This window comes from Sapajus apella, unplaced genomic scaffold, assembly GCF_009761245.1.
Source record: "Sapajus apella isolate SASKATOON/1434 unplaced genomic scaffold, GSC_monkey_1.0 scaffold21, whole genome shotgun sequence".
In the NCBI taxonomy this organism is placed as follows: Eukaryota; Metazoa; Chordata; class Mammalia; order Primates; family Cebidae; genus Sapajus; species Sapajus apella.
In genome coordinates this window covers 29,024,027-29,036,390 of record NW_022436961.1, presented here as the reverse complement: position 1 = coordinate 29,036,390, position 12,364 = coordinate 29,024,027, and the positions used below count along the sequence as shown (strand labels likewise).

Here is a 12,364-nt window from a genome sequence, read left to right as displayed (position 1 = left end):
GGGATTATGGGGGAGCTGATCAGGGTGAAGTGGGGGCATGGGATTATGGGGGAGCGGATCAGGATTTCCACTTGATTTGGGGGATGGTTTCCACTGAAGCCATGGTAATTTGAGATGTCTTTAAGACATCCAAGTGGAAATAATAAGCCACTCAAGTGAGAAGATGGGGCTTAAGGTGTAAATTTAGGAACATCCACTATGAATGGTAATTAAGTCAAAGAATTGTGTGATACCAGCTAAGGAGGAGGTAATGGTGGAGACAAGAGGGCCAGTCCTGATACCTCTGATTCAACTAGAGAAAGAGTGGTCTGCAAAGACGACTCATGATGAGTGGCCAAAGAGAAGGAGAGTAGCATGTATTGGACACCAAGAATGGAGAGTATTTCAAGAAAGAAGGTGAGGTTGGCTAAGGCTGCTGAGAGGCAACTGGAAATAACCACTCCCACATTCCATGGGCTCAACTCAGAAATGCCCAATGACCCACTCCAGCAGAGTCTCACATTTCTCATTCCCACCCACCCTCGCTTCTGTCCACATTAATAACTGTGGACAGCTGCTCTCTTACAACTTCCCTTCCTCTAGCTCAATTCAAATTCTTCTTTAGACCTGAAGTCCTGACAAACACTCATCATACAATTAATGATGTTTCTTTCCCTTCTGGTTGGAAAATGAGGGGGATCAGCACATTGTAACTGCTGGTGATTATACTTAACATACATTATACTAACATCCGCGTGCACCTTTACTAAAAGTATATAATTATACCTATTGCAGAGATAGAGCATGTTAATGATTGGAAATTCCCAGTAGGAAATTTCCCTCGGCCCAAAAATGATGGCTGCTTACTGTTTTAATGTTTCTGTTAAAGTGTAGAGATGAACCTCGTTCAAGCGAGATACTGGGTGTCACCAAGACCCATTATTTCTGCTTGGGAGAGAGGAAGCCCCAAATTCTCCCCCTAGAAGTACTCATGGGTGCAGCCCACAGAGCCTGGCTGTGAGCTGCAAGCTGTGGACAAACTCATTTATGTCTGCCTTTAACATCAAGTAAATAGAGGTCCAGAACTGCTCAGAGCTGCAGATAGGTGCATCTCACCAGCAGAGGGCTGCAACCATTGTGAATAACAGCTAAATGTTATCTTAAATAGAGAATAAAGTGAAAATAAATCCTTCGATGGGGCTCTGTCTAAAAGTATCCTAAGGCTTGTCTTATTCCTCATCTGTAGATAATCCATGAAAGGCTTGACCTGGAGAATGGAAATAGACCCTGTTTTGTGAAAGTTCTAAAACACACAGCCCCCACCGCCCAGGTTCAGGCAGAATGAGCTGCCAAGGCTGTCAGGCATGGTGGCGTCTGCTCCTGATTAATGATTACATCCTGTCTTTTGCTGAACCAAATCTGCTCAGCATATTTCTTTTAACAGATTATCTCCCATGGACTAGCCATGGCAAAGCTGGGACGTGAGGCAAAGGAAAGTGGGGGAAGGACTTTTGTGCAACGTTTCAGCTCAGCACGACGCGACAGGGACTTGTTCTCCAGGCATGGTTGGTGAGTTTAGGTATGAGCAGTAGGATCACTGAGACATCACGGAAGGCTGCAATCCTAGGCGGCTCCTCCCTACAACCCTGACTTCCTGTTGAAACTTGCTGAAATTAATACAAGCCACAGTATCCAAGGTCTCGGGTGGGTAGAGGGAAGCTTGAGAAGTGTGATATCAAAGCAAGAAACCATCAAGGAAAAGATCAGTAGAGCTGATGACACAGAAAATGTAAATGTTTTAATATACATAAAATTTAAAAGTAGATAATAAACTAAAAGACAAATATTCAAAACCTATGAGTTAATCTCCTTAACTCTTTATGAATTATAAAGATGAACATTCCAAATTATTTAAAGAACTAAGAAAAGCACATGAACCAGCCACTCATAAAAGAAGAAATTAAATGCTCAATAAATATAAGAAAATATGCTTAACTTTAGTAAAGGACAATTTTTAAAAATTGAGATCTTGTATTTTAGATGTGAAATAGATGGAGCCTGAAAAGACTGAAAATACCATACTAAGTATTAACCAAAGTGTGAAGCAATGGGATCTCTCATTTCTTTCACAAGAATGTAAATTGGTACAATCTTTGTGGAAGGAAATATGATTAAAAATTTTAATGTACATAACCCTTGATACAGAGGTTTATTTTCTGTAAATTTACTGTAAGGAAATAATGGGGGAAATATTCACGTTTATGAATGTTCTTCATAACACTACTAGAAATATTTTTAAAAATAGTAAAAACAAGGAGATTATTTAAATTCATGGTATATCCAACCACATAACTATTAATTTTTTTAATGTATGCAACATATTATTAAATACAAAGAGCGAAATACAACAGAGTTTATACATTAGGATCCCATCCATTTAAATTATTAGACTTTGTTTTTTAGAGCAGTTTTTCATTCACAAAATAAGAGCAGAAAGTAACAAGATTCCCATATATCCCTTTCTACCCCAACACAAGGCAAACACTGTTTCTCCTATTATTAATATATCAACATCTTGCATTCTGTGATTCATATGTTACAAGTGATGAGCCAATATAATTACATTATGATTCACCGAAGTCCACAGTTTACATTAGGGTTCTCTCTTGGGTGTTTGTATATTCAGTGATTTTAAAAGCGTAGTAAGATGTATCCACCACCGCAGTATCATGTAGAAGAGTTTCACTGTCCTAAAAATCCCCTGTGCTCTACCTATTATTGCTCCCTTCCATGCACCCCTTCCCCAAGCCTATGGCAAACACTGATCTTTTTATTGACTCCACAGTTTTGCCTTTGCCAGAATGTCATAGAATTGGAATCACATTATGTATCCTTTTCAGATTGGCTTCTTTCACTTAGCAATAAGCACTTAAGGTTCCTTCATTTTTTGTTTTTTGGTTTTTTTTCATGGCTTGATAGTTCATTTCTTTTTATCACTGACTAATATTCCATTGTCTGAATGTACCACGGGTTGCTTATCCATTCACCCACTCAAAGACATCTTGGTAGATTTCTAGTTCTTACAATCATGAACAAAGCTGCTATAAACATTTCCGTGCAGATTTTTTGTTAGACATAAGTTTTCATCTCCTTTGGATAAATACCAAGGAGCACGATTGCAGGATCATATGGTAAGATACTATTTAGTTTTGTAATATACTCCCAAACTGTCTTCCAAAGCAGCTGTACCGTTTTGCGTCCTCACCAGCAATGAATGAGGGTTCCTTTTGCTCCACATCCTCACCAGCATTTGATGCTAGGAAGTGGAGCAACAGGAACTCTCATTCATTGCTGGTGAGGATGCAATGAGGTGCCACTACACATGAAAATCCAGGACGGATTTCGGCCATTCTAACAGGTGTGCAGTGTATCTCATTGTTGTCGGGTCTGTTTGTTTTGACAGAGTCTCGCTTTGTCACCCAGGCTGGGGTGCAGTGGTGCGATCTCGGCTTACTGCAACCTCCATTTCCCGGGTTCAAACGATTCTTATGCCTCAACCTTTTGAGTAGCTGGGATTACAGGCATATGCCACAATGCCTGGCTAATTTTTTTTGTATTTTTAGTAGAGACAGGGTTTTGCCACGTTGGCCAGGCTGTTCTCAAACTCCTGGCCTCAAATGATCCACCTATCTCCCCTCCCAAAGTTCTGGGATTACAGGCATAAGCCAACATACCGTTCTCATCGTTTTAATTTGCAATTCCCTGATGACATATGATGTAGAGCACCTTTTCATATGCTTACTTGCCATGAGTACATCTTCTTTGGTGAGGTGTCCCTTAAGGTCTTTGGCCCAGTTTTTAATTGGGTTGTTTTCTTATTGTGGGGTTTTAAGGGTTCTTTGTATATGTTGGATAACAGTTCTTTACCATGTGTGTGTCTTTTGCAATTTTTTTCTCCCAGTATCTGGCTTATCGTCATTTTTTGACTGTGTTTCCTTCCTTCCTTCCTTCCTTCCTTCCTTTCTTCCCTCCCTCCCTCCCTCCTCCCTCCTTCCTACCTTCCTTCCTTCCTTCCTTCACTCCTTCCTTCCCTCCTTCTTTCCTTCCTTCCTTCCTTCTTTCCCTCCTTCCTTCCTTCCTTCCCTCCTTCTTTCCTTCCTTCCCTCCTTCCTTCCTTCTTTCCTTCCTTCCTTCCTTTCTTCCCTCCCTCCCTCCTCCCTTCCTACCTTCCTTCCTTCCTTCCCTCCTTCCTTCCTTCTTTCCTTCCTTTTTTCCTTCCTTCCTTCCTTCCTTCCTTTTTTGAAGTTTCGCTCTTGTTGTCCAGGCTGGAGTGGCTTATCTTCATTTTTTTAACTGTGTTTTCCCTCCTTCCTTCCTTCCTTCCTTCCTTCCTTCCTTCCTTCCTTCCTTCCTTCTTTTCCAAGTTTCACTCTTGTTGCCCAGGCTGGAGTGCAATGGCACCATCTCAGCTCACTGCAACATCCCCCTCCTGGGTTCAAGTGATTCTCCTGCCTCAGCCTCCTGAGTAACTGAGATTACAGACGCCAGCTGCCACACCAGGCTAATTTTTGTATATTTAGTTCACCATGTTAACCAGGCTGGTCTTGAACTCTGACCTCAAGTGATCCACCCACCTCAGCCTCCCAAAGTGCTAGGATTACAGGCGTGAGCCACAGCGCTGGCCTTGACTGTGTCTTTCACAGAGCAGAATTATTTTGCTTTTAATGAAGTCCAGCTTATCTATTATTTCTTTCATGGATCATGCTTTTGGTGTTTTATCTAAAAAATTATCTTCTAAATTATATCCTAGGAATTTTATAGTTTTCCATTTTCTATTTAGGTCTATGGTGTATCCTGAGTTAACTTTTCTGAAAGATGTGAGGTCTGTGTCTAGATTTATGTTTTTGCATGTGGTCAGCCTGTTGTTCCAGCACCATTGTTGAAAAGGCTGTGCTTTCAACATTGAATTGTCCTTGCTCCTTTATCAAAGATGTGTCAACTGTATCTCTGTGGGCCCCTTTCTGGGCTCTCCGCTCTCTTCCCTTGCTCTGTGTGTCTACCACACCGTCTTGACGACTGTAGCTTTACAGTAAGTTTTGAAGTCAGATAGTCTCTAATTTGTTTTTCTCCTTCAGTTTTGTGTTGCCTATTCTAAATCTCCTTTGCTTCTCCATAAAAACTTTAGATACAGCTTGTTGATATCCATTAACAACTTGCTGGCATTTTGATTGTATCTAATGTATACGTCAAACCAGGAAGATCTTGACAATGATGAATCTATGTATGAACATGGAAAATCTTTCCATACATATATGCAAATTCTGTTAGATTTATACCTAAGTATTTTTTTGGTATATAATAATATGTTTTTAATATAAATTCTAATTGTTCATTTCTGGTATATAGGAAAGCAACTGGCTCTTGTATAATAACCTCATATCCTACTATTTTGATATAATCATTTAATAGTTCCAGAATATTTTTTTGAGATGGAGTTTCACTCCGGGATTTTGCTGGAATTACAGGCATAAACCACCACACATGGCCAGATTATTATTATTATTATTAGGAGTTATTATTTTTAGGAGTTTAGGAGCAGAGGTTTAATAGGCAAAAGAAAGAGAAAGGAAAACAGCTGTCTCTCTAGCAAAAGAGAAGGGGCTTCTGAGATGAAAAGGCCTTGATCATTATCTTTTAATCCACACAAAGTATAAGTCATTTATTTCCATTCTAGCCCTGGGCTCAGCACATAGATGGCTTCTCTCCACCCTTTGGGTTGACAGTTTTCTCCAAGTTGCTTAAATTATAATAAAGCTCAGCATAGAAAGCCATCAGGTCAAGCACAGTGTCCCTGATCTCCCCATAGGCTGCCTCATCATGCCTGTGCACCAAGACCTGTGTAATCCATTGCATGAGTTTCCTTGGAGGCCTCGGCCACAGCCTCTCCATGTTCTGAGAAGTAGTTGGACATGGTTGTCTAGAAGGCTTCCACTTTGGTCTTGACTGCATTCACCCTCTCTAATACCTTCTCCTGGAGTGATGCCCCAAAATAATTTCCATCTTCAATCTTGGGGATCAGATGCTGGATCCGTATGATCACCAGAATGCATTTCTCTTTGAGAGTCCAGATTTCTGGCTTAACCAGGGAAACAGGAACAGGACCTTCACATGCCAGGGAGAAATCCAAACTTAGAGACTTCTTTCTTCTCCTGTTTCTCCGTTTCCGACTCATCATCCTTGGATAGAGGGTCTGGGATGGGGATTTCAGTGGTGCTTAGAGGGAGCTCAGATCAACCACATCGAAGGAACCCTCTTGCAAGAGCAGATTCAAATACATGATTTTCTGTGGTAAGAATCTGTAGAGGAATTCCTCAGCCTTCTGGAAAATATTTTCCCTGATGACCTCTGCCTACTTGCAGACCTCCCCACTCAGGTGCACCCTGCAGGGTTTGGCCATACTGCTCTAGTTGCTAGATCTCTGGTCTCCTGGCTAGTCCTGATTCTTACTAAAGTTCCCATCTCTCTGGTTATATTACACACCTGTTCTCACATGTTTTTCACTGTTTCCATTAGAGGCCTTAACACATTTACCATAGTTATTTAATATCTGGGTCTGGTTATGATGCATGTTCTGTCTCCTCAAATTGTTTTTTGTCTTTCAATATGCCCTGTAATTTTTTGAAGGGCAGACACAATGTACTGAGTAAAAGGAATCTGGGTCTTGCTGCTGCAGCGGACTTCTGCTCTAGTAAGCATTTTTTTTTTTTTTTTTCCAGTCAGGGTCTGTTTCTGTAACCCAGGCTGGAATGCGATGGCATAATCTGGGCGCGCTGCAACCTCCACCTCCTGGATTCAAGCAATTCTCCTGCCTCAGCCACCCAAGTAGCTGGGATTACAGGTGTGTGCCACCACACCGGGCTAATTTTTGCATGTTTAGTAGAGACGGGATTTCACCATGTTGCCCAAGCTGGTCTCCAGCTCCTTGGTTCAAGCGATCCACCCACCTTGACCTCCTAAAGTGCAGGTATTCCAGACATGAGCCACCGCTCCTGGCCTCCAGTAAGCTTTGGCCATGTATTATTAGCTTGTCTCACCAATTGCAGATGAAGTGTCTTGCCTTGTGACCTCAATTATCTAACTGATAAAGAGTTGTTGATTTTCAGTTTCTGCAGGTTTTTCTCTGCTGTGAGAATAGAATTCATGACTCTGAAATACCTGGCGAGTCAGATAAGAAAGTAGAAGCCATCCCATTTTAATTGTGTAACATATATAGTATATATACACACAATAAATGTCATGGGTATAACTTATTTTTAAGACTCTAGAAAGATATACACCAAAATGCTAATATTTTTGATATTTATTGAGCAGATGGTGTAATCATCTATGTAGAAGGTCTAAAAGAATCAACAACAAAAACAACTGGAACTGATGAGTAATTACAGCAAAGTTGCAAGATACAAGGTTAATACACAAAAGTCTATTGCTTTCCTGTATACCAACAATGAATAAGTGGGATTTATAATTAAAACACAACACAATTTACATTAGCACCCATGAAATGAAATCTTTAGGTGTAAGTCTAACAAGCACATCCAAGATCTGTGTAAGGAAACCTGCAATTTTTTTGATGAACAAAATCAAAGAAGAACTAAACAAATGAAGAAATATTGCCACGATCATGGAGGGGAAGACAATATTTTCAAGATGTCAGTTCTTTCCAACTTGATCTATACATTTGACACAATCAAAATCCCAGTCAAAATGCCAGCAAATTGTTTGTGGATATTAACAAACTAAATCTAAAGTATATATGAAAAGCCAAAAGACCCAGAATAGGCAACATGAAATTGAAGGAGTTGAACCAGTCAGATACTACCTGACTTCAAGGCTTATTATAAAGCTATGGTTGTCAAGACAAACAGATCAAGGGAAGAAAGCAGAGAGCCCAGAAAGAGACACACAAATAGAGTCAACTTATCTTTGATAATGGGGCAGGGAAATTCAATGTTGAGATTTCTTTTGTTTTTGTTTTTGTTTTTTTCTTTTGAGATGGAGCCTCACTTTGTTGCCCAGGCTGGAGTACAGTGGCATGACCTCAGCTCAATGCAACCTCCACTTCCCGGGTTCAAGGGATTCCCCTGCTTCAGCCTCCCGAGTAGCTGGGATTACAGGTGCACGCCACCATGGCTGGCTAATTTTTGCATTTTTAATAGAGATGGGGTTCACCATATTGGCCAGGATGGTCTTGAACTCCTGACCATGTTAGCCAGGCTAGTCTGGAGCTCCTGACCTCTGCCCACTTTTGCTTCCCAAAGTGCTGAGATTACAGGCATGAGCCACCGCGCCCAGTTAAAACACTTTTTAAACTCCCTTTTGGTATCTTGAGCCAATGGTTGTTCTAAAGTGTGTTTTGTTTCCACATGTTTATGAATTTTCATTTTCTTGCTGTTATAGATTATTAGCTACATTTCATTATCGTTTTAAAAAGTACTTATAATTATTTTGAGCTTCTTAAATTTGTTAAGACTCATTTTGTGGCCTAATATGTGATCTATCCCAGAGAATGTTTTGTGCATGCCTGAGAAAAATGTGCATACTTCTGCTGTTGAATAAGAAGTCCTAGGCCGGGCGCGGTGGCTCAAGCCTGTAATCCCAGCACTTTGGGAGGCCGAGGCGGGTGGATCACGAGGTCATGAGATCGAGACCATCCTGGTCAACATGGTGAAACCCCGTCTCTACTAAAAATACAAAAAATTAGCTGGGCATGGTGGCGCGTGCCTGTAGTCCCAGCTGCTCAGGAGGCTGAGGCAGGAGAATTGCCTGAACCCAGGAGGCGGAGGTTGCGGTGAGCCGAGATCGCGCCATTGCACTCCAGCCTGGGTAACAAGAGCGAAACTCCGTCTCAAAAAAAAAAAAAAAGAAGTCCTGCATATGGTGGTTAGGACCGTCTGTTCTATAGCATTGTTCAAGTCAGCTGTTTCTTTATTGATTTTCTGTCTGGATGTTCTATCCCTTATTGTAAGTGAGGTATTGAAGTCCCCTACTATTAACGTATTGCTGTCAGTTCCTGTCTCCAGATCTGTCAATATTTGCTTATATATTTAGGTGCTCTAATGTTGGGTGTGTATATGATTGTTGTATTTTCCTGTTGAACTGACCTTTTTTATCATTATAAAGTAATCTTCCTTGTGACCACAGCTTTAGACCTAAAGTCTATTTTGTCTGATATAAGTATGGCCACCTCTGCTTTCTTTTGGTTACTGTTTGCATAAAATATCTTTTTCCATCCCTTTACTGTCAACCTATATGTGTCTTTAATTCTAAAGTGTGTCTATTCATTTTGTATACTTTGTTCTTTGTACAAATTCACAGAAAAGTTGTCTTCTCAAAAGGACTTTTAGCAGTAAAATGATAACACCACCTCTAAGTGACACATGTGCTTACATCCATCGGGGGGGGTGGTGGAGAGGAATTGGAAGAAATGAAGGATTCTAAACCAGAACTATACAGAAGATACTTTCAGATATAACCATTGTTACCTGAGTGTAGCTTATTCAGTACTATTGTGTATATGGTAGACAAACTTTAAGTCCTTATTTGAAACATCTGGTCTATCTAGGTGTTTAGAAGTACACAAAGTATGTTAAATGTAGAGGTAATAAAGAACAAGTTTTGTAGATATCCTTTTGTTGAAATTCATATGAAATATTGTCTTTTGGAAATTGAATTATCACACCACATTCAGTACACATTATTATTTTCATGGTGGTTCAGGGAGAAAGGAGAAGCAATTGCAAAGGGTTTGATGCCAGTGTGTTTATGGCAAGGCACAATTGGCCACTGTCCCTTATATCCATGCACTGTGTTTTACTTGGTTGTGTATATGCCACACATAAAGGACAAGCAAGTCCTGATTTACAACATCTAGTCCTTCTAGATGTTAAAGAGGTTGCCAGTATAACAAAAGTAAGGTTAGTAAACTAATACATTGAGTATAGTCCGTGTTAAATTTCATAGGAAAAACTGTTCTTAAAAACCCCTATGGGCCAGGCGCAGTGGCTCACGCCTGTAATTGCAACACTTTGGGAGCCCGAGGTGGGTGGAACACGAGGTCAGGAGATCGAGACCATCCTGGTCAACATGGTGAAACCCCGTCTCTACTAAAAATACAAAAATTCAGCTGGGCATGGTGGTGTGTGCCTGTAATCCCAGCTACTCAGGAGATTGAGGCAGGAGAATTGCCTGAACCCAGGAGGCGGAGGTTGCGCTCCCGAGCAAGGAGCGCCATTGCACTCCAGCCTGGGTAACAAGAGTGAAACTCCATCTCAAAAAAAAAAAAAACAAAAATTAGTTGGGTGTGGTGGTACACTCTTGTAATCACAGCTACTCAGGAGGCTGAGGCAGGAGAATCACTTGAACCCAGGAGGTGGAGATTGCAGTGAGCTGAGATGGCGCCACTGCACTCCAGCCTGGCGACAGAGCAAGACTCTGTCAAAAAACAAAAACAAAAATCTTATGGAAGTGAAATTGTGAAAATCCCTGCTAAGCCCTGTAGATGCTTATATCTGTCCATGGAGTTGACAGAGGTAGGAAGGAAAAGGGTTCTAGGCTAGAATGTTCCTGTTTAAAAGATACTTTCAGGCTGGGTCCAGGGGCTCACGCCTGTAATCCCAACACTTTGGGAGGCTGAGGCAGGCAGATTACCTGAGGTCAGGAGTTGGAGACCAGCCCAGCCTGAAAGTATATTTTAAACAGGAACATCCTGAGCAAACCATGTATGATAAAAAGTAGAGCTAGTGAATTAGCCAATTTGTAAAAATCTTCTTATAATTAAAAAAAAAATGCACCTTGGCTACAGAATTGTTAAAACACTCCGCGAGCAGTGTATATCAGGTTGTTAGGTAGGCGGCAGAGAAGCAGAAAAGTGTGAATGGAGACACGTATGCAGATGTGTTCATATTTACATTTGGACTGTAGCCAGTTGATGTATGTGCATCTCTTTGGCTGAACTGTAGGAATAAATTAAGCAATTCAATGGAAATATACCTCCTCGCTAATATTTGAGTGGTATAGATCTGATAATGAATTCTTTTAGAAACTCTACTTGGTGTATTCTGTTGCTTTACATTTCACTTTAAATTGAACATTAAGGAAATGCAGTATTTTAATCGGAATTCTGCCAATACCTTTATCTAGAGGAGTGTTGCCATTTTTGTCTTCTATGAAATTTTTGTCCCAAAAGAGGTGGGATTATACTTTTTTCTAACAGATTGAGTTGGAGTTGTGTATTCTTGGTTATCAAAATATTCATATCACTTTGGGATTTTAAATTGATAAATATTCATGGGTGTGTGAAAAAGCATGATACATATATACCGTATGGTCTCAAGCCAATAAAACTGGATGCTGTGTCTATACACACACAGGATCTAGAGGGACACGGCAAACTGTAACATGCTTGTGACTGTGGACGACTTTGTTCTTTGCTTCTTTTCTTTTTCACTTTCCTGTAACGCACGTATTAACTTTTTAAAAATAAAAGTTAGGCCAGATGTATTAGCTCACACCTGTAATCCCAACACTTTAGGAGGCTGAGGCAGAAGGATCACTTGAAGCCAGGAGTTTGAAACAGGCCTGGGAAACAGAGCGAGACCCTATGTCTACAAAACTGTTTTAAATTATCGTAGCTAGGTGCAGTGGTGCATGCCTGTAGCCCCATCTACTCAGAAGGCTGAGGCAGGAAGACAACTTGAGCCCAGGAGGCTAAGGTTCCAGTGAGCTGTGATCACACCACTACACTCCAGCCTGGGCAACAGAGAAAGACAGCCACCTCAAAAACATTTTTTAATAAAGGTTATTTTTAAAACATGGAAACAATACATAAAGTGTATCTATTATAGTCAGCATGTGACTGGATCTTGTTTTTTATTCATTCAGTCACTCTATACCTTTTATGGGTTTTTGTTGTTTTGTTTTGCTTTTGAGGCAGGGTTACTCAGACTGTCACCCAGACTAGAGTGCAGCGGCCAGCACAGCTCACTGCAGCCTCAGCCCCCTGGACTCAAACAATCCTCCCACCTCACCCTTCCCAGTAGCTAGGACGGCAGACATGTGCCACCACACCTGGCTAATTTTTAAAACTTTTTTGTAGATATGGGATTTCCTTATGTTAAAGACATAGTTTGAGCCGAGGCTGGTCTCAAACTCTTGGGCTCAACAATCTTCCCACCTGGGCCTCCCAAATTGTTGGGATTACAGGAATTAGCTACCACACCCAGCCTATGCCTTTTGATTGGTGAGTTTAATCCATTTACATTTAAGTAATTATTGATGAGGACTTACTATTGCCATTTTGTTATTTTCTATTTGTCTTGCATTGTTT

The 12,364-nt window shown here is 40.8% G+C and overlaps 1 protein-coding gene and 1 pseudogene across 1 annotated transcript in view; both read right to left on the bottom strand.

Moving 5' to 3' along the window:
• Positions 1-12,364, bottom strand: part of DPYSL2 (dihydropyrimidinase like 2) — a 136,187-nt gene that overhangs the window by 97,119 nt on the left and 26,704 nt on the right. The gene's annotated exons all lie outside the window — the stretch shown is intronic.
• Positions 5,569-6,799, bottom strand: LOC116558525 (annotated as a pseudogene).